Here is a 23,701-nt window from a genome sequence, read left to right as displayed (position 1 = left end):
TCGGGGGACAACGAATCGTTGATTTTCTGGATTTTCTGATATTACATGTACTTTTTTTTCATTTCTCTAGCCGCTGTTGTATCCTCTTAAATCACTCTCCTCTGTTGGCAAAATAGGAAACCATTTTTTTAACAGAGGTCTTTTTGATTGATTATTCTGTGTTATAAAAGTTGAATCGTGTTATGCTATGGGTAATTCAAAGACAAAGACATGATGAATACTGACAATGAACTTTAATTTCTTAGCTTTAATCATTGCTGAGAAAAATCGATATCGCTACAGCCAAATTATCAAGGCGTCGCCTTAACTTGAGGAGATAGTAGAAAGACCGACTTTTTAAGGTATTCATTATCATTTTTAGTATAGTTTGGTATGCTATACTACTAATATTACAAATGCGGAAAATATTCGTCTATCAGAGAACCATGTTAAAAACTTGGTTTAAATCTCCCCTCGACTGTACCTAATTATGAAATTAGAAACACAATAACTCATTTACCTTATATTAAATAGGTCAACAACACTCGATAAAAACACTTGTGGCTATGTCGAACAAAAACTCACAAGTGAATAGAGAATTTTGTAAGTGTATAATATTATACTTTAGCGAGCGTTCATAATGGTGCAAGATATTATAATAGGTTTTTTTTGTTTTGACGTGATTATAAGTTTTTATCTTTTTGTATATTATGATAAAATAACAGCCAACTTGCTTTATATCACGGCTTCACCTGCATGAATTCCTCGGAATCTCTATTTTACCATATCTATATTCATGGGTGAAATTTTGAAAAATGTTTATTGAATCCGAAATCATAAATTTTCTGGTTTTTTAATCAAACTAATTTATATCATATTATTTTATCAGGAATTTGAAAGTAGTCGATGTAAAATGTTAAAAAAATTCTAAAAAATGTCACTATTCCATTTAGATTTCGTACCGAAACATGAACTAAATAAGTTTTTCCTCCAAAATATTTAGGTAGGTAATTCCGAGGCAGCAGCAACAAAGGCTGACTCAGTACAATTTCGTGGGACATAATTTACTAATTATTTCGCCGGCACAATAGGACTGCTCTATTTTGTGTGATGACACAATTGGAATTAATTAAACTCTTTGGGTTATTTTATTAGAATAATGACACAAAATTTTCTACTTCAATAAAAATAAGTGAGATTTTATTGTTTGTTTTAATAAGTTTGAAGCTACTGCAGAACTGCTTTTATTTGCTAAGTATATAAGCTAAGTATAGCAAGTGAGCACACAGAACTGTGCTCACTTGCTATACTTTTGAACACGGGGAACCGTACCGTATGGCATATATCTATAACAGGTATGCGGGTTTTTCGAGTGTCAGAAATCGACTCTCTTATCTTCGATCCAACTTACAAGGCTTCGGTATAAACGGCCTGATTCGATATCATGGTCTCGTAAAACAGCGTTATTAAATTATGATACAACTTGCGAATAAAATAACGAGTGGCACTCGGGGACTGCCGCGGTAAAGCACTAGCATAGCATTTTCTATCAACTTATGTAATTTTAATTCGCATACGTCTAGTCTAGTCGCATCCGCATGCACACAAACACCATGCCGAAGTCTGCCGAACTGAAACGAAGTTAGAGCTGTGCCGGTCGGAGTGGAGAGTCTTAGGTTTATTTTCGTTACGGAATTTCATAGTTCGGTCACCGAGCCCGCGATAAAAGCTATGCAATAGCTCTCTAGTCCCACCCAAACGAAGCCACCTATCGTAAGATCCTATAATGTCGAATGATAAATAAATAAAAATAAAAATTGTTTTATTTCTGAATAGATTTTCAGAAAATACTTTCACGTTGATCTACATGATGCCTACTACTGGTTCGGAAACTAACCCGGCGAGAAGAACCGGCGTAAGAAACTCGCACGGGGCCCACTTTTTTTACTAAAAATGGCCATATAACGCAGCCTTACTCTGGTCTACGGGAAAATGAGCGTGGAAAAAACATGTAAACTCCATTGTTAGTGCGTCTGTGACGGCGTTTCTCACGAACGTCCATTATACCCGAATACTTTAATTTATTCATGGGGAAGGTGGATACTAATTTTAGAATATGTTTTTACTTTTTGTTAATCATTTTTACCTAACTACGCAAGGAGAGTAATATATTTTTCGAAAGTGTGAAGTATGTAATAATAATATTATTATTTTGCATTATCAGAGAAAATATATTAATTGATTCATATGTGAATAGCGGGCGTTCACCTATGAATCAATTAAGGAAAGAGTAGGAGATAATATGCCGTGTGCAAAATTTCGAATTTTGGTCGGATTATTTACTTCATGTGCTAGTGCCTAGTAGCACCCTCTGCTCCGACCTTTGCGTAATATTCACCATTGGCAGACCAGCCGACGGCAGTATCAGGCTGCCTATTCCAAAGAATGGCTCATTTAAAGTGACCCCGCGTTAAAGTAAAAAACCGTGTTGGATATGTTTTAAATTGCTTGTTTTCTATGAGCGACCAAATTTTGGAAGCTTAAATTACTCTCCTCTGTTGACGAAATTAGAATCCCTTTTTTCACAGAGGTCTTTTTGATTGATTGTTCTGTGTTACAGCCAAATTATCAAGGCGTCGCCTTAAAAATGCATCGCCCACCACGTTGCAATGTGAACTGACCCTTATAATCGATTGTACCCGAGTCTTGGAGCTAAGTCTTAAATTTCAACAAATTGAATAATTCAAGCTGCTCGGTGGTAATTGAGTGTAATTGTATGCAGCGGCTCCCGCGCTCGACCTGACAAGCTCTAGCGCTCTAGCTTCATTACTGCCGCAGTTGATATCTTGAAACTATAGAAAATTACTAAGATTTTGTCTATATTAAACCCCAGTTACCAATAAAATATTTATATGGGAAAAAACGACGAAGGAGAATTGCACTTTTGTACTGCAAACACATTTGAGCATTATAAAATCGCGTCGCAATGTAGGCGTGAAGAACAAACATAATAATCGACCAAGTGCGAGTCGGACTCGCGCAAGAAATGTTCCGTACCATTATAGAGCAAAATTAGGCCAAAAATTGTGTTTCTCGTATGGCAGCTCTCTTAATTTTTTATTTTATTTTAATATTATTATAAAATATTAAATTACAAATATAACTAAGGATTTTGTGAAAAATTCAAGTACCTACCTGTTACCATTATTGATATACTTAGAGCAAAAAAAGGCCAAAAAAATCACGTGTGTTGTATGGGAGTGCTCAAATATTAATTTTGTTGTGTTTTTTGTATTTTTTGTTATAGCGGCAACAGATATACACAATCTGTGAAAATTTCAACTCTATATATTATTACCATTCTTGGAGACAGACAGACGGACAGACAACGAAGTCTTAGTAATAGGGTTCCGTTTTTACCCTTTGGATACGGAACCCTAAAAATTCACAAGTCTTTCTTCTTTTTCACAAAACTTTCGCCTTTATAATACATATTAGTAGGATAATTCATCAATCATCATAGTATAGTAAGTGTGGATTTTGAACCAGCTTTACTCAGCCATACTCTTATTTAATGGTTGTGTTTGTCTATTATATCTGGTATGGATGTCAGTTAGTCAGTTAGCTGGAGAGCCCTCTGAGCCACAAGTTGTAATCTGAATGGAACGTGTCTACACGAGGTCAAGTGAAAACACTCCACATGATTCAATCAGCGACCACTGACACTTCGGACTCAAGCCCTGATTTGAATTTCGGTTAATTTGATTGGCCGAGAGTAGGTATTGTCTCGGTGTAACAAGGCTGCTAACACCTACCGAGTAAAGAGGCGAGACAGTGCTCTCGGTCAATCAAATGGTCTGTTCTCACTGTATGGCCAATGTACTCGGTAGGTACTACGAGTAGGTGTAATCAAGGCCTTAGAAATTTGGGATCAGTATCACTGGATTGTTGAACATGTTTAATTAACAACATTACAACAAAATAGTATTATTATTTGCCAATAGATGTCAGGAAGAGTCACATTTTCAGTTTATCGATTATCGATAAAACACGAATAAAAAGACATTTTCTGAAAATGATTCCTAGCTAGATCGATTTATTATGTCAAAGTGGCAGCGCTGAAAGACCAAAATTTTTCTTCACTTTTGTATGGGGAAACTCGTGACGCTCGGGCCTTTCCCCATACAAAAGTGAAAAATTTTTTTTCGTCTTTCAGCACTGCTACTTTCACAGTGAACTCTCCACAAGGAACATGTACACACCCTAAAGTATTATCACTTATTTTTGTTACACACTGTATATATATATATACATATATATATATATATATATATATATATATATATATATATATATATATATATATATATATATATATATATATATATATATATATATATATATAATATATATATATATATATATATATTATAAAATTATATATATATATATATATATATATATATATATATATATATATATATATATATATATATATATATATATATATATATAATTTTCATATCTGCAAATTAGAAAATTAATCTTGTCTATTTCAACTACTACGGGAAGTACCCATCACAGGCACACTCTTATAAGTACCAAAATTTTAGAAAATTTAATTCTGTTCTTAAGACCACAGTGTACGTGGTTAGCCAGCCGAAAGGTTAAACGAACACATGACAAGAGGTATCGCGCAGCGCACACTACGGATAAAGGTAATTGCCAGCTAACTGGCTATACAGACAGCCTAACGAAACCTAATTAATGATGAGGGAGGATTGGATGAAAGGAATGTTTGTCTTTGTGTTGAATGTGTGAAAATAAAGTCATAGCCTCCTACCCAAGAACCTACCTATTTTAAAGAAAAAATGGATCCACGTGTCTTATCTTTCTAAATTCTTAAATGACTCGCATTTCATAACTCTACTAGATATAACAAAACCTAAGAGATAGTGATTGGTGGTACATTACTTGCTCGTCGATCTAATATTTACATTGTTTTGCCATATAGTCATATAACTTATTATTTCGGATATGAAAATAAGATGTTGGCCGATTTTCAGACTCATCCAATAAGCACACAAAGTTTAAAAATGGGAGTTTCGAGGAATTTAGCAACAAACACTTTTAGCTCAAAATTTACGCGACGCGATAATTTTACGATGCCTTAGATTTTTTAATTCATGTCCAAACCAAGCAGGTCAAAAATAGCGGCTATCAAAGGGATAAATATTATAGTGTGTGCAGTCCCCAAACATCTGTGTTGTGCAGGACACATTGCTACACAAATATGGCTGCAGTGCTTTTGGATTTATTTTTAACCAGCGATGCATTACGTCGGCAAACTACTTAAGAAAGGATATGGCACGTGGTTTTTGAGAATGCAAGTGATTGGGAAGGTAGGGGAGTGATGCAAAATAATTTACAAAATACTTAAAGTACGTCAAGACTTTAAATGAACGTGGGCGGGGGCCAACCATTTAGCTCCCTGTCCTTTGGTATGCTCTAAGTCTATACCTAAAATATAAAATACATATACGCAATAGTGAATCTATCAGACGAACAGATAGATAGACAGATTGGCAGATTCTGTTTGTCACTTCTTCTCGCTAAAATCGCTGAATTGATTTTGATGACTGTAAGAATTCTACCTATAGTAAACACACTTCACTTTAATAATCTACATAAGTTTCCTAAAAAAATACATAGATTTGTATAGTTTTTAAAGAGTCTATGGTTCTAGACGGTTTCCTTTCTTTCTTATAGCTTGTAGTTAAACGTTTTTAACTACAAGTTCAGGAAACAATGAAATATGAGTACAATATAAATAAGAATACAGTAGACCATCTCCATATTAGAATCAAAGTTAAGTGGCTAAGTCATAAAATTTCATACACAATTTCAGCCGTAGCCCGTAACGTTTAGGAAAACACGTGACTCTGAAACCGCACTTGCAAGAAACGTCTGAACCAGCTCTAAATATTGTCTACTGCCCGGGTTCTGTTAACTAAATATTTAATATATTTTTTAATTTTACTTATGGCAAAAAATCTAAAAAATCGGGCGTAATCGCCGGTTTACAGGTAGGTATTTAAGTTGATAAGTAGTAACTAAATTTTAACTTAATTTGAAGTGCCTGCCCGAAATGTGTCAAGTGACAAGCCCCGCCTGCCAACATAATAGAAAATAGTCAAATTTCTAATTATTTTGTTTACTACTTAACTAAATTTTAACTTGCTACTTGCTACAAAATTTTGTGTTTACATACAATTAGTAACTTAAAATTAAGTTAAAATTTAGTTAACTACTTATCTACATAATACGTGTAAACCAGCCATAAGTGACCGAGTTTTATTTCAAGGACACAAGTTACTCTACTGTGTGTTTCTTATGCTGTGGTGTGAGTACATGAATTTTATAGCTTTTAACAAAGTTACACGTTCACACGTGCTACAACACAACTCACGCCTGACGTTTTTATCGCTTTGGGAATTCTTTGGAGGATGAAAAGGGTCTGATACACTTATCCGATGCTGTTTTCACATTATTCGCAGGTATCGCCTTTCACGCCCAAAACACTTATAAAGACCGCAAATACTGCAAAAGTGTTGGTAAACTGATGTCAACTTTGTCAAGAGTATTGTGGCGGTACCCACAATTCGCCTAACATTCCTGCATCGCGCTATCGAAGTTTCGGAGAACGGCAAGATATATACAACGTCTGAAATGACGTCAGTGGGCTTCGGCCTGACCGAGCATGCTATCTCGCTCGGTCGGAAGATCTTCCTTTTCGGCCGCCACTAACAACGTTAAAGTATAATATCAATACAAAGATTTAACACTTTAGATTATAGAGTGTGTTTGACTGTGTCATTTAAGTAGAGTTCGCTAGGAAAGTAGCAACGCTAAAAGACCTTTTTTTGGGATTTATAAGAGCGAGCGCTCAGCTACAAGATTTGCCTATACGAAATTTTATTATTATCTTCTTAACATGCATGTCTTACACAAAAGTCGAAGCAGAGGGCGTTACTAGCACATACAGGAAATAATCGAACCAAAATCGGACATGTTACTCACGTCCTATGACATAATATCAGTCGAACAAAACATTGTATATAATATTATATATTGTAGTATAGCTATGTAATATCTTCTCATACTGTCTATGCTGGTGCTGCACTCTAGCGTCGAAACATTGCAGTATTATACCTATTTCTTACGCCGGTTCGTCTCGCCGAGTTAGTTCCCGAACCGGTGGTAGGCATCAGTTTCTACGACGTTCAAAATGTGTATTCATGATACCGTACCTATTTTAAATAAAAAGTACCTATAGCAAACACTCATTGACTTTGTGTTACTTAACAACGCCATCTGCTGGAATAGCTTTAGCTGTTGTTGTGTCGTTAAAGCAATTAGTTGCTCACAAAATAGTATTATTATTCGCCAATAGATGTCAGGAAGACTCATATTTTTCAGTTTATCGATTATCGATAAAACACGACTAAAAAGACATTTTCTGAAAATGATTCCTAGCTAGATCGATTTATCGCTCCCGAAACCTCCTATATACGAAATTTCATGGAAATCGTTGGAGCCGATTCCGAGATTCCAATTATAAATATACAAGAATTGCTCGTTTCAAGATATAAGATATATTTCATTATTTTTTTTTATTTGTATTTAATACCGAAATTGTCCCTATTCTCCACCGTGTACTCTAGATGGTAGAGATAGAGATTATAATATCTGTAATTGTTTAGACGCGCGTTGCCAAAAATAACCAAATTTTTGGCAATATCAGCGATACCGGTTCAGAAATAACTCGACATAAATCAAATATTTTTTTATTATGAATGGACAATAGCCAATTTATTTTAGATTTTTCGAGAAAAATTGTGAAGAACCTGAGATCAAAAAATAACAGGTTGTACTCCCGAAGTGCCTGCAGCTGATGTGAAAGCGAAACAGCAGTTCAGGCATACACTGAACAGTAGAATTTCCACCAATGAGAGCTCGTGTGGCGTTTGTTTGACATTGATATTAGTTTGACGTTAATTATATCCAGACTATCTACATCGAAAGTGCATCCAACATTGGTGACCCTCTGACTTTTCGCTTTTTCTGTCACTAGATGTCCCGCGCGGCTTCGCCCGCGTAAATTAGGAATTTTACAGAAACCATACATTTTCCCATAAAAAATATTTCCCCCGTTTTTCCCACATTTTCCTGAGTTTCTTCGGTCGTATTAGTCTTAGCGTGATAATATAATATAGCCTATAGTTTTACTCGATAAATGATCTATCTAACATTGAGATAAGTATTTAAATCGGACCTGTAGTTCCTGAGATTGACGCGTTCAAGCAAACATACTCTTCAGGTTTATAATATTAGGTAGGCATAGATTTTTTTAATTATCGCTTGACAAACTCGAGTCTCGATCTAAAAGACTATGAAATGGTATAATATGGTAGTGATGATGATGATGATGATGAATGTAATTTGCATAGTAGCATATGCTTTCTGTTCTTAAAACAACGCCGAAACTCCCAAACTTGTATCTATAAAGAATCAGGAATTCTCTCAGCACCTTCCGAACCACGGTATACCAGGTATATTATCTCGGTGCAAAATCTTACTTGTTGGTAGCATATGCTTAGAGAATACTTCTCACGAAACCGAAGTCACTACATGTTTCCCTATAAGTTTTGATGATTTCCCTCGATTACTTATGGATCCTTCATCAGATCACCACTTTTGTGAATATAATACCAAATTGGGATGATACCCTATATACCAAAAGAAAAATTTTGAAAATCGGTTAACAAACGGCGGAGTAATCGTTGAATATAAGAAAACGAACATAACACCTCCCCCATTTTGAAAGTCGGTTAAAATTGTAGCCTATGTGTTATTCTGATGTATAAGCTATATTATTGTAAAGTTTCATTAAAATCCATTCAGTAGTTTTTGCGTGAAAGAGTAACAAACATCCATACATCCACACATCCATACATCCATACATCCAAACAAACTTTCGCCTTTATAATATTAGTAGGATGTGTGCTATCACCCGCGCAAGGGTTTGGTCCGCATGCGGGTGACAACATGCTGCTGGCCGAGCGCGTGTTGCCCGCATGACAGGAAACATTAGAAATGATAGGATGCGCTATGCGGGCAACTTTCATGCGGGTCTGCGCGCGGGCGATGACATGGAAAAGCGCCCTACCAGCGCCCTATAAGCGGCCAACCCACAGGGCCACACGTACCACAGTCCACAACCACACGACAACAACAACCACACCACGTGGTCGGGCGTATATTTCGTATCGTAAATGAACTGGACTATTCACACGTACCACATTTTGCAGTCGTTGTCGACCACTTGTGTGCGGTATCACACACAAGTGGTCGACCACCACATCGCAACCACAAGCGAACTATAGGCCGACCACATCGCAACCACAACGTTGCGTCGATGCAAGACAGTGCGCGCACACCGCTTGCGCTCTTCCCCCCTCCGTTTAATTAGCTTTCATACGTAACCACATCGCAACTACTGGCGACAACGCAACCACGTCGACATTTTGTCAGTACCACAACGCAACTACAAAAAGCTGCAGCGACACCATTCACACGTAACCACTGCTTGACGGCATTTTGTCGTTGTGATGTGGTGTGGTTGTGGACTGTGGTACGTGTGGGTTGGCCCTAAGGAGCCACTTTAAAAAAGAAGAAGAAGACAGAAAAAATTAAATTTTTGAAGATGGAAAAATCGGCGTACGGAACATGTTAATCTCGTTAATCCCAAATCCCATTATTCCCAAAGCACTTATACAAATATCTTACCTTAATCGTCTTCCCTTAAAAAAACAAATTGATTCTCGTCCCGGGGAGCTGTAACAGAATTGATAATTACAACGACTTTATTCTGGAGGATATTAATCTAAGGGCCTGCTTCACCACTTTCTAATAAGTGCCTGATAGGCTATCCACAATTACTTATCTAACAGATGGAGTAGGGAGTATCTGTCAGATAAGTTGTGGATAGCCTATCCGGTGCTTATCTGGAAGTGGTGAAACAGCTCCTTAGTTTAGTAGTTTAGTAGCATTACTTTATGGTAATACTAGATGACGCCGGCAGCTTTGTTGCGCCAAAATTAGTTTCTCGCCCGGAAACCGTTCATTTTTCCGGGATATAAAGTATCCTATGCCCTTTCCCGAAACTCTAAGGGCCTGTTTCAGCACTTCCTGAGAAGTGACGAATAGGCAATCCACCAAATAACTTGACAGATCAAGTATGGAGAATCTGTCAAAAAAGTTGTGAACACTGAACAGCCTATTCGGCACTTTATCAAAAAGTGGTGAAACAGGCCCTTAGTATCTTTAAATATCCCACTGTCCCACATTGTTTCCCATAAATGTATAACAATCATTATTATATAACACACAATGAGGGACAGTGTTATACATTGTCTAGAGTCTGATATGCAAACGATCCGAGGGAACACCTGATGTCCAGCTCAGATACGCTTGTCACAATACTGATGACTGATATTCATGTGTTTATACTGCATGATTTAGGGTTAGCCAAACACTAGGCATTCTAATGAATAAACACTAATTGTCGCACTTAGAGGGGTTGATTCAGACTGCAACGTGACGCGTAGATGCATTTTAAAATTTGTATGGATTTGACAGATTCGCAAGAAGTCTCACGTAATTGAAATCTGTCAAATCCATACAAATTTATGCCGCACCGCGCCTCGCCTCGCCTCGTCGCGTTGGGGTCTGAATTGACCCTAATAACATGATAACATGACTTACGGGTTACGGCCGCACTCAGTATTCAGACTTCAGAGACATTTGGACGCTGTTAAGCATTCGTGTACTAACCCACACAAAAATTACGTATTGAGTTATGAATGCAGCTATGTTCTTTAGATGATTTAGAACAAGACTGCATTCAAAATTTATCAACAAAAAAATTGTGGGTTATGACTTAGGACACTAATACTTAACAGCGTCCATTTAATGGTGATTAAACTACAATTTAATAAAGAGTTTGTCAGATAGTGTATGGGGCTATGTTAAAATCAATACAGTTATGTATTTAATTATGTAATTAATATTCTTCTCTATGTGCGGCAGTTAGAGGAGCTTTTTACATTTTTAAAATCGAAGTCTTCATTCAACAACTACTTAAGTAAGATTAAATATTAATTAAATCATGACTCTGAGCGCGGCCGATGATATTATTATATCATAATCATAATGGACTGATCAATTTTATTGATTGATCAATTTAGGTGGTTAAATTAATGGTAGTTTAGCAGTAAATCGTTGATATTAGACTTAAATAAAATAGTTAGAAGAATATAGAATGCTAATTTTGAAAAAGAAAAAAGAGTGAATCGTTTTGTCTAGTGTGCTCTAAGTCTCTAATTCTATGAGTCTGTGGTTTAGAAGAAAAATTAGTACAAAATTCTGTGGAGAGACTGTTTCGAACTAAAATCTAGTAGTACCGTACGTAATGTAAAGGTATAAAGTAAAAGTAAGAATTAATAATGATAATTTAATAAATATTCACTACAGCTATTATATGAAATTGTTACTTACATAAATTCTTGGATTTCTTATTATTTCCTTGTTTTAACCTAAAAAGAACAATAACGATTAGTTCCACAAACCACCGACCAACATGGAGACCTATTACACAGTTACACTAATTAAATTATAGCTAATTCTATTATATTAATTCCCAAGTGACGTAAAAAATAATTAATTTCCCAAAAAACAAAGCAAAGAAAATGAGCCCGTCAACAACTTGGCGCCCAAATTGAAATAGGAACGCCGAACGCGTTTTTTTTATAAGTACCGTGTTTGTCGCACAGGCTTATGCAGCGCAGCCGGCGGTCTTGAGTGCCAGTCCCACTATAACTAGTATGGTTTCGCTGTCCACGCTCCATTTGTGTAAGAATGTATTATACTCGGACAATACAATACTAACATACTTGCTGTGAATTTTTTCAATGCTCATTAGAAATTTAATTTGAATATCGCTCGCTATTGTTTGGAGGAATTCATGATGAAAAATAGAAGCAACTTAATTTTTTTAGAAGTTATTAGTAATTACTAATTATAATTATTGGTAATAATTATAAGCATACTTAAGTAAACACTATTTAGCGTGCCATTTAAACATCTGGCTCTGCGACACCTGTGCCATATTTATATATAACAAAAAAAAACTATTGAACTGTCAAATTATGTCATAACCATAGATAAAGTATTATAATAGATGTAGTCTTAGCCCGTCATCGCGTGGCCATTTTGTGCTTATTTTCATACAAGTAGTGTGCGTTTATTTTCTTGAATATTTCTATTTGTCTATTATTTCAAAGCACATTATGATACAGGAAAGACAGTCAATTAGTTCATGATATCGATTAACTATAGCACAGAATATATATTAGTAGTACCAAACTATAGTTCAAGTGATGAGAATCGGTAAACACACGTAAAAAGCTATGCAATTTTTATAGCCAAATTATTAATTGATGTGACATTTTTAGCACTAATGCCTTATATAGCACGAATAAGGGATTAATAAACTTATGAATTATCTTTTTAGCTTACAAAAATACCGATTGAAAAGCCCAATAAACGTTGTTCAAAACTTACGTATTTAATGTTATATCCACGTGTAAGGCATTTTTTGACCATTCTTATGGTTTATTATTTAGCGGAACCACAAAACTCAACAATATCAAGTATTAAATGTTAACTAAAAACCTTTATTAACACTTTTATTACATGAAATATGCAGACCGACTCCTTTGTTATGTCCTAGTAAGTAGGACATAACATTACACCCTTTGACGCTTATACACCGATATAAGGCTCTCTCCAGTCTATAGTACCTCAATGGTCATAACAGCCAATAATATCTGCAGGTACATGACGTATGCGAGTAATTACTACCCTCAATACCAAATAGGTTATGTCATGTGGGGTAAACAGGTGGGGCTAATGCTGTGGGCTAATACCGGTGACCCCAATATTGAATTTATGATGCAGGTGGTACCAATATTAACTTTACTTCCGCACCAATAAAATATTTTCTACGAATGAAAATATTAGTCCAACGTTATGGTTGAACATATGAAATTTTTACTGTTATGAATTATTTTCATGTGTTAAGCATAAGAAAGGGGAAAAGATAGAGATTCTAAAATGAAAAGTAATCGAACAAAAGACAAAGTATTTGGCAACTACATGACTCCGAACGTTAAAATTAAAACAAACTGCAGAACATTTTATCAGGGTCAGAAGTGGTCTAATTACGTGCTCAGAGTCCACTCTATAGTCTATATCTCTACCAAATCTCTTTAAAATCGGTCCAGTAATTAGGAGAGTGTTCGATGTTAAATTTTCCTTTTCATAAGATTGTGTAATGATGTAAATATATAAAACTGAAATAAATACAACATTACAAAGAAACTCTACAATCTTCAGCGTTCTAAAGTTGCAAGGACTTGAGTCAGCATTTTAACGTATGAACAAGAATATTAGTATTTCATGTATGAAATTTCGTACGCTTAACTGGACTTAACTTGAAACAAGGCTGGCAACGCACCTGCAGCTCTTCTGATGTTGCGAGTGTCCATGGGCGACGGTAGTTGCTTACCATCAGGTGACCCGTTTGCTCGTTTGCCCCCTTATTTAATATAAAAAAAAAAAAAAAAAACACTGAGAACTCACAAAGATTATTTCAGTCGGCATTTTGAACTTGCAATTAGGATATCTAGAAGGTAGCTCTATATAATATAACAGGTTGTTAGAGGTGAACACCACGGCGTTTAACGTACCTATATTATCTATTTTAGTTAAGAAAATGCCGTCGTTATATCTGTAATATTGTAAGGTTATAACGACGGATTTTTTTGAGTTCCCAGCATTGTTCTCATAGAAAAAGTTGTTCATTTGGACGGGCTCATTTGATGCTTGTTCACCCGAACAACCTGTATAATTTATTATCCGTACTAATATTATAAATGTGAAAGTGTGTCTGTCTGTCTATTACCTCTTCACGCTTAAACTGCTGAACTGATTTTGATGAAAGGCATGGAGTTGCTTTAAGGCGGAGGACAAATTATACTTTTTATCCCGAAAAATGTACGGTTCCCGCGAGCTAAGCGAACTGTGCAACGGAGTTGCGGGCATCAACTAGTGCCGATTTCAATGTTGGTATAACCAACTATTATCTATTCTGTGGTATAACTTAATTTATCTTAAAAAAAGTGTGTTGAATATAATTTCCCATCGCATAACCATAATTATTATAATTAAAATAACTTTCTTGATTGATGTGAGAATAACTTTTAAAAATTGTGAGAAGGGGACCTATTGTTACTCGTAAGTCGTATTATTATAATATTATTATTATGATGATGGATTTTACTTATGGACACATATTACTCTAACGTTTTCACGTTAGAGGCAACACCAGCATAGACAGGAAACATAAAGTTTTGTTCGACAATTGATTTCTGTCAATATTCTGATATGACGTGAATTCAGACGTGAGGCACGGCACGAATGGGCCGGCTCGACCGGAGAAATACCACGTTCTTACAGAAAACCGGCGTGAAACAGCGCTTGCGCTGTGTTTTGCCGAGTGAGTGAGTTTACCGGAGGCCCAATCCCCTACCCTATTGACTATTCCCTTTCCTACCCTCCCCTATTACCCTATTCCCTCTTAAAAGGCCGGCAACGCACCTGCAGCTCTTCTGATGCTGCGAGTGTCCATGGGCGACGGAATTTGCTTTCCATCAGGTGACCCGTTTGCTCGTTTGCCCCCTTATTTCTTAAAAAAATGACGTATGCATCGTGTCAGATTTTGGTCAGATTATTTACCGTATGTGCTAGTAGCGCCCTCTGCTCCGACCTTCGCGTAATATTACTATTTGCTAAGTACTACCTACTTCTTAAATACCGCATAGCTATAAAATAAAGTATAATCTGGGAGCACGGCAGTGCTCCAGCCAAGCTTTTTAGCAAAGGCACGGCCGTAGCATACTTTTCTCGAAGCGGTTCGCGGCTTTTTCACACCCCCTTTATCTTCGATGTTAACAAAGCTAGGGATTTAGAATTTCGGTGAAGGCTTCAACTTATTTTGTTATTTAAATCAACATTCAGTGAATTTATCAATAGTTTTCTTTTTTTTTATAATTATTATAGTGGCTTGGTAATAATACGTGTTTCCATTGCCTGATGAAAAATATTATTAACAAATTGACCTAAGTAAATATATTTTTCTAACTGATTAAGTTTAGAAAAATATTTGAGCGATGAATATCTTTACTACTTTCTTACTTTATATCAGCCTTTCCCAAAGTGGGCGCTAAAGGTGTGGGACCCAGAAAAAATGGAGGTGTTGTGTAGAGACTTTAATTTAAAAGTAGGTGAAACCATAAAGTTAATATACCTAGCGGAATAGAGCAACAATCTCGAGCTGTCAGACGAAACCGAAATTGATTTACGTCTGTGTGTAAAAATATGTGTACCATACACAAGCATGTGCTGCTGTCATGTATCAAACGTCTCTTTTTACCACGCAGTGTTACTGATAGCACAGAATAGATAATAGTACAAGTACTGATAGTGACATCTCTCTTGCTCAGGCCTTTGTTTCTCTATTCCGCTAGGAATATTAACTTTATGGGTGAAACATAGAGGGTGGCAAATTTTTTTCTCAAAGTGGGCGGTAGACAAAATAAGTTTGGGAACCTCTGCTTTATATGAATCAGGTAACACAAGTATATGAGTTCTTTGCGAGTTCTTTTCATCACAGCAGAAACAGCGCTGGAAGTTTTATCTTTAACTTCTACGTTTCTATAAGAAATTTTTCCATACAAAAATAAACTTTTTCTGCGCTGCCCTTTCAGTGATTTTTATACAAGGGGTGGTGCATATTGCATATACATACTAGGGTATTATCTACGAATAATAAAAACTAAGGAAACGTACCTAACTCCTATACTATTACCGTTTTAAATTTGGTTCCTTTCGAACTGTCATGTATCGTCAGTCTGATCGACTAGCGGAATAGAGAAACAAAGGCCTGAGCAAGAGAGATGTCACTATCAGTAACACTGCGTGGTAAAAAGAGACGTGTGAATTGTGATACATGACAGCAGCACTCTTTTTTTGACGTCCAGTCGGCACGTGCCGCTCGTTGACAATTTAATCTCATAAAAATCATGTTCAATCATGCTTGTGTAAGTGTATACGTATACATATTTTTCACACAGATGAAAACCAATTTCGGTTTCGTTTGACAGCTCGAGATTGTTGCTCTATTCCGCTCATAGGTCACACTGAAAGTTTTGCGTAACTTAAAAAAACGACGTGTTATAACCAAAATATTATGTTTATTGCTTTTCAAAATACTCTCCTTTACATTCTAAACATTTTTTTTTGCGATCGAACCATTTTTTAAAACAAGAGGACCACAGATCTGAAGGCATGTTTTCTACGTGCTGATTGAACGCTATCACTCGTCTTCAGAGTTGTTAAAAGTGAAACCTCTCATTAAATCTTTAATTTTGAGAAAAATACAGAAATCACAGGGTGCTAGGGCTATGTGCAGTTGTGATTTTTCGGAACCTAAAAATGACTTTGTTTAATTGGTCGTGTGTGTAGAGCCGTTGTCGTAATGTAGGAGAATGCGGCTTTTTGGTCGTCTTACGCGAATCTTTTCTAATATCCTGGGTAAACAAATGGCAGTATACCACTCAGCATTAACACTCTTTTGATCTCCAAGTGGAATTGTACAGATGGGATCCGTAGGTCAGAAAAAAACGCGATCATTTTCTTACCAACGTTTCTCGCCTGCCTCACTTTTGTTGGCTTGTTCTCATTTTCAAACTCCCACTCACAAGATTTCTGTTCTTTTTCGGGTTCAAAACAACAAATCCACGTTTTGTCTCCTGTGACAATGTCATAAACAGCATTAGAATGTCCGTGGGCGTGCTTCAGTAGCATCTGTGAGCACCATTCCACGCGAGCCCGCTTCTGCTCCGCTTTCAGTTCATGAGGGGTCCAACGACAACAAAGTCTCCGAACTCACAATTCTTCGTGTATTTTTTTTTAATTTGACTCATACCAATCCCCAATAGTCCTCAAATTGTCTCATAGGTAATCTACGGGTTTTCTTCAATTAGCCGCTTAACAGTAGCCACATTAATTTCGTTGACGGCAGTTGAAGGCCGCCCTTCACGAAATTCGTCATGTAAAGAAACTCGACCTCTCTCAAATACAGTATACCATCTCTTCACGGTGCTCAAACAAGGTACTTTCTGCCCAAAAGCATTTTGAAGACGAGCAGCACAGTCTTGCGGAGAGAGAGAACTTTTAAAATCATAAAAAATCATCGCTCTAAAATCTTTTCGACCTAATTCCAATTTAATTTCGTTGCGTACGTAGAACTTTGATGCGTGATATAAAACAATTGACAAATGATTTCCCGCCAATTTTTTTTTATGTTGCTAGGAAGGTTACAAGGTTTAAAAAACCGGCCAAGTGCGAGTCGGACTCGCGCACCGAGGGTTCCGTACAAACCTGCAAGGTTGTTTCTTTTGATTGCGTTGACATAGAAGTTTGATTTTGTTACAGCTTAAAGGTATTATAGACCTGAGTATTTGGTATGAATTTCAATTTAATACTCGTACCTCTACGCGTTTATGAGGAAATGGGTAGTAAGTTTAAAATTATTAAAAAAAAAAAAATATGTGATGTAACTAAAAATTTATGGTTTTCGTAATTTTTCCTTTATCTATGCTATAAGATGTTGCTTCGTACCAAATTTCAAGATTCTGAGTTCACGGGAAGCACCCTGTAGGTTTTGATTCCCTTGCAAGTGTCGAAAATTTGCGGCATAAACGGCTGTATCTTTTGATTGCGTTGGCTTAGAAGTTTGATTTTTTCACAGCTTCAAGGGACAGTAGACCTGAGTAATTGATATAAATTTCAGCTTCATACCTCCACGCGTTCCTGAGAAAAAGGGTCTTGACAGACGGACGGACGGACAGACGGACAACAAAGTGATCCTATAAGGGTTCCGTTTTTTCCTTTTGAGGTACGGAACCCTAAAAAATATAACATTCAAAACTCAAATAGTTCCGATTAGCTAGAAGTGCAAAACTTTTAGTGTGCCCCATGTATTAACTTTATGACCACATTTTTGATAAATAATGTAATTTGTAGAGCATGTTTTTTGACGGAGTTACTTTTCCTTAGCTTTTATTATTCGTAGGGTATTATCATATTATTTTATCACTCATTTGAGTTTACACATATACTTAAAACGTTTGTTTGACGTACCGGATTATACCATGGAACCCATCACGTCACGCTAGCTGCCGCCCGCGGCTGTGCTCGCTCTGCCGGCTAATGCTGTTTATCTTCGCACACACACACACAGGTGCACAATGCATGTAATGTCGAAGTATATCTATTATTATCTGAAACATTTTGCATAATTTATTTTTAAATTACGACACTGTAGCCTTGAGTGGTCTGTTTTGCGCCTGACAGTTTGGATCCACAGAATATCAGGGACTGTGGTTATCCATAGTCGTTTTACCTGAGTGGACTCCATTTCAATGGCTTGAGCATTACACCTCCTACCTTCCCATAACACTCTTGCTTGCTAAGTTATAATTGAAATATTTGTTACTTGCTACTTTTCTTATTTTTATTTTTTGTTCATTCTTAGTTAGGCTAGTTACAGTTCATATAAGACTACTGTTTTGTATTGCCAGGTCAACATCATTTTAACTGTTCTGTGTTTTTCTTGTTTTTTTTTTTTTGGTAATGTAGTGTGGTGTAATGTCCATAGTTCATGAATAAATGTTTTATTATTATTATTATTAGGCTAGACTAAGCTGGAATTAGTCTGGTTACATTCTAGAAAAGTCATACTTTTCAAAATACTCACTCTAAAGATATTATGTGGCTAATGTAGCCACATTACACATACCTTGTAAGTGATTGAATATTGTTTCCTAGTATTTATATGTTCATGATGGAAGAGACTGGTCTCCACGACACAGGGAATCCTAGTGTGGAGATCAGAGTTGTAATATTAGCGTGTAAGTTTCTTTAAGCGAAATAAAGATTTTTTATTGTTTATTACCTCTAAAGACAACTAATATCTTACAGCTTACTAGATAAAGTATTTTATAGAACAAGTAAAAAGTATGGATTTTCTTACTACAAAATATGAGATTTGAGGTAGGATTTGAGGCAGATTTTGAAATAGATTTTCATTAGTCACCTAAAAGAAACATGAAGGATCTAAAACTTATATACCTTTGGCCTAGTAAATAATTAGGGTTACACACATAGGTTTAAAATAACCCAGCGGAATGTAAACCCAAGTTAGTTCAGTTAGCAGACTGAAGTTAGACAAAGAGCTAATGAACGGTTCGTTTGGTGTGAAGCGCTCGGCGCTCGGGCTCCTGCACCAGGGGATTTTAATCCTTTGTGGGGTTTTTGTTATTACAGAGCTAGTTTAGAGAGGTAGAAAAGCTTTAATGAGAAAAAAGTGAACTTTTTGGTGAATCAGTCTATATTTTTTTTTCTATGGACGCTTCACGCCACGTCAGTCTGGCCACGTGCGAAGTACCTGAACGACTTGTGTTACGGGTACCAGACAACGGAAATATTATATTTAATACTTTTATACTGTCTGTCTTTCTGTCTGTTACCTCTTCACGCCTAAACGGCTGAACCGATTGGGCTGAAATTTGGTACAGAGATACTTTGAGTCCCGGGAGAGGACATAATATGATAATTTTTATCCCGAAAAAATGTACGGTTCCCACGCGATAAACAAATTTTGGCGCAACGGAGTTGCGGGCGTCATCTAGTTTTAGAATAAGACTGCATTCATAACTCTTCAATTTTTTGTGGGCTAACACACAAAACATGTTAAACAGCGACCGTATTATAAGGGACTCATAAACACCCGCACGTATAATATTAACCACTTTGTTTTAAATTACACTCTGTATAACACCTTTTCTCACCTTTTACCAGTAGAGTCACGGGAACAACTAGTGTAGTAGGTAGTCCTGCTAATCAATACATTACGGTGACAGGGCAGTGACAGGCCTTTTGTGTTACACCCTTGTCGGTGTGGGAACAATGATTGTCAGATCGCTAGGGCTGCCACACGCCATAATTAAACGTCTAATACGTTTGTCTCAGGGCTGACACTCGATTGCGGAAGTAACAGGTGATTATCTTGGTTTTTTTTTTAACGAAATAAGGGGGCAAACGAGCAAACGGGTCACCTGATGGAAAGCAACTTCCGTCGCCCATGGACACTCGCAGCATCAGAATAGCTGCAGGTGCGTTGCCGGCCTTTTAAGAGGGAATAGGGTAATAGGGGAGGGTAGGGAAGGGAAGGGAATAGCCGTAAAGCCGGCTGATAGGGAATATAACGCAAAGGTCGAAGCAGAGGGCGCTACTAGCATATACAGTAAATAATAAAATCAAAATACGCTTGTTGCACACGTCATATGCGCGAGCGCACACCTGCGCGCGTGCTCCCCGTACAACTTCGTTTCAGGCACTGAAGCGCGGGAAATAGGCACTTATCTCCTGAAGCTGGAATGTCGTTGCGTCACAGGTACGGGTTTTATGCCGTGCCGTATCGTAAATAGCAGCTACCGTACTCTTATTTAAGTATTCTAAATGATGTTTTATTATTTTATTGTATTATTATATTATGTATAGTACTATTATATATTATTATTATTATTTATGTTGAATCTGTCGTGCGTCAGGCGTAATATGTATAGGAACCACGGAAGATCAGGTACCGCGGTGCAGTTTTCTGCGCCGTGGTAATACACCTGAGTGGGTATCCTTTTCGGCATTATACAATGCACTGCCTAATGATGCCATATTTTTTTTTGTAGTTTGTTGTTTGTTTTATTTTTTCTTTTGGGTTATTGTTTGCTTTTTTTTTGCTTCAGTGTGTGCAGTGTATTGTATTTATGTTTGAATAAATTTTTTATTATTATTATTATATTAGAATAAACGCATATACGAGCAACTGAAATTGCTCCACTCCAGTCAATTCTCGTCAAATTTGACGTCACGACTACATCAAGCAATTTTCGGTAACAAGCAACAACAAGCAGCAATATTGCGCAATACATCGCAATACAATTGGCGCAACTTTATCAACTAGTTAATAGGCAATACTGTCAGTCTGTCATACACGAGCCCATCGGGTATTCGTCAATAATTCGTGTCGGCGACATTGAGCGATATGAAATATCTGGAGCAATATCGCCGAAATAATCGCCGCAATTTATTAAAATTTATCCATATTGCTCCACTAATTGCTCCAGATCATTCCATTCGTGTCGCCGGGCAATTACTCGTATTGCCCGTGTAAGTGCTTCTTAACAGAAACCTTGTCAAACGTCGAACCAAAGTATTTATTTATTGTTTATACTGTGCTGCCTCTAGCGCATAAAGTTAATATACCTAAGGTATATTAAGATGGCGACTAACCCCAAAAATCAAACATCGTCCTTCTCTCTTCACACTCACGCCCGTCTTTCATATGCCAGATGAAAAAGAACGACGCGGATTCATCGCCAAATTAGATGCATCTTTGTGATTTTTTTCTATCGAGAAAATTTTAAGATATCGTGTTTTTGCTCAGATCGAATTCTTGGAAATATAATGTAGTATCTAATTTCAGAAAATGAAACAATTCGGGGCTTATTTTCAGGTATAAAAATGAATTATAAGATCGACACTTTAGGGTTAGTCGCCCCCTTAACTTTATGCTCTATAGCGTGAAAATGTTCACAAAAAATCTCGGCGTTCTTGAATTTCAAATTACAATGAGATAAAAATCCGCATAACATACGCCACTAATTGCAGATGTGCCAATCAGAACCGAAAAATGGAGCGCTGGCCGTTGAATAATATATAAATCAAACTCATGAAAATTCAACGTTCATATTCGATAATTCCCGATCGTTGGAGCAGGGGCCTTACTCCAGAAATTGATAGGATTTCGAGTCTGATCCGATGTCGCTTTCTATTCATCTTTGATCAGTACTCTGAATAAACTTATATTATAGCATTGAAATAAGGATAAAAAAATAAAAATCCGACACAAAACTCCAATTATTCTCTGTATTAAACCGATCAAATTAGTCGAATTTTCTTACAATCTTTAACGAATCAGATGAATGTAAATTTTCTAGCACCGATCGGACCATAAAGTTAATATACCTAGCGGAATAGAGCAACAATCTCGAGCTGTCAAATGAAACCGAAATTGGTTTTCATCTGTGTGAAAAATATGTGTACATACATACTTACACAAGCATGATTGAACATGATTTCTATGAGATTAAGTCACGGACAGAGACATGCTCATATTCACAGACAGACAGATACGTCAAACTTTAAGCACCCCTCTTTTTTCGTCGGTGGTTAAAAATTGACTTCATTGACAAAAGTTTAAACTCCTGGTTAGTTACAAATTGAGCCACCGAACGATCGAGCGCTAGTGAGATGTCAAGAATACCAAACCGAGGTCGAGTTGATTCGATTCTCGATTATGTTCAGACTTCAGAGTAGGGGGCTGGATGGGGGAATAATACTCCAGCTGTCTCCAGGGTCCAGGATGAATGGAGCGATCATGGCTCCCCAGAGACTAATGTCTGTAAAGTGTTCCAGAACTCCATTCTACTTTTAAATTGACTGGTATTTGATAAACATTGTTTGTCTGTTTGACTTTGTTCTGTTCCTATCGTAGCTACTACAATTTATTAAGGACGTGTTAGGGACATAGTCGTTTATAATTTATATTATGTCGCAGCTTTTTATCCCGGAAAATGTAAGGATACGGGGAAAAAATGAAAGTTACGGGTGTCATCTAGTATAATAATTAGAGATAAAACTGATATCCGGTATCCGGCCTATCCGGTGCCTTTAATACTATCCGGCTAAGTTAGTAATTAATTTTTTAGTTAAGTTAGTAGGTTAAGTTAGTAAGTTAAGTTAGTAGTAAGTAATTAAAATGATGGCTCTGTGCGGCAATTATTTAAAAAATCCTTCTCTTCAACCTCCAATTTGCAAAGTTCTCTGGACATTTCGAGTATAGAGTTATTTATGTTCAAAAGTTATCAAAATGAATAAATCAAATTACAGCACAACGCTGACGCTGTGAAGCAGCAGCGAAGAAATTTCATTAAAGCTGTCAGTCTGTATTGATAAAAGTTATAAACAAGTGTGCGCCCGCCTCTATTCTCACGTTGTTTTTAATCAAGCGCCGAGTTACAGAATACGCTACCGAATTATGTTTTAAGGCAGTTTCATAATGAAAAAAAATCTTGAGAGGTGTCATGGGACACCCGAATGGAAAAAAGTTATTTCTTATGTTCAAAAAACTTGTATACATAATATTATACACTTAAAAAATATTATAAATACGCCATCTATTGATGACCAGGAATACTAACAACGCGTCGCTGTTTATTAAAAAAAACGCCATCTAGTTGACGCACTGGAATACTTACTATCAACGCCCTCTGCTCCTAACATGCAGGTACTAATAAAAATTGTCGAGAACAAATCAAGGTCAAATATCGTTCTGTCTAGACTTCAGATTTACGCT

At 36.6% G+C, this 23,701-nt stretch overlaps 1 protein-coding gene and 1 long non-coding RNA gene across 4 annotated transcripts in view; both read right to left on the bottom strand.

Moving 5' to 3' along the window:
* The window catches only part of LOC121732392 (guanine nucleotide-binding protein subunit gamma-e), a 36,990-nt gene extending 25,050 nt beyond the window's left edge, over positions 1-11,940 (bottom strand). Inside the window, exons 1-3 of one of the 3 annotated variants that reach the window (XM_042122255.1) lie at positions 11,858-11,940; positions 11,595-11,636; positions 9,829-9,876 (exon numbers count right to left, since the gene is read on the bottom strand). The gene's annotated coding sequence lies outside the window, so the exon portion shown is untranslated. Of the gene's footprint in view, positions 1-499; positions 533-9,828; positions 9,877-11,594; positions 11,687-11,857 lie in introns of those variants that run through there. The other 2 variants (XM_042122256.1, XM_042122258.1) reach the window with 2 other exon arrangements.
* A 1,128-nt stretch (positions 11,941-13,068) lies between these two features.
* Positions 13,069-14,528, bottom strand: LOC121732831. Its single transcript, XR_006036443.1, has 3 exons — positions 14,475-14,528; positions 14,082-14,083; positions 13,069-13,080 (listed from the first exon to the last, which is right to left on the bottom strand). It is a non-coding gene; the product is annotated as an uncharacterized LOC121732831 (long non-coding RNA).
* Between the last annotated feature and the right edge of the window lie 9,173 nt (positions 14,529-23,701).

Source organism: Aricia agestis, chromosome 12 (assembly GCF_905147365.1).
Source record: "Aricia agestis chromosome 12, ilAriAges1.1, whole genome shotgun sequence".
Taxonomy (NCBI): domain Eukaryota; kingdom Metazoa; phylum Arthropoda; class Insecta; order Lepidoptera; family Lycaenidae; genus Aricia; species Aricia agestis.
The sequence above is the reverse complement of the archived record's forward strand: the minus strand, read 5'-3'. Positions and strand labels throughout refer to the sequence as shown.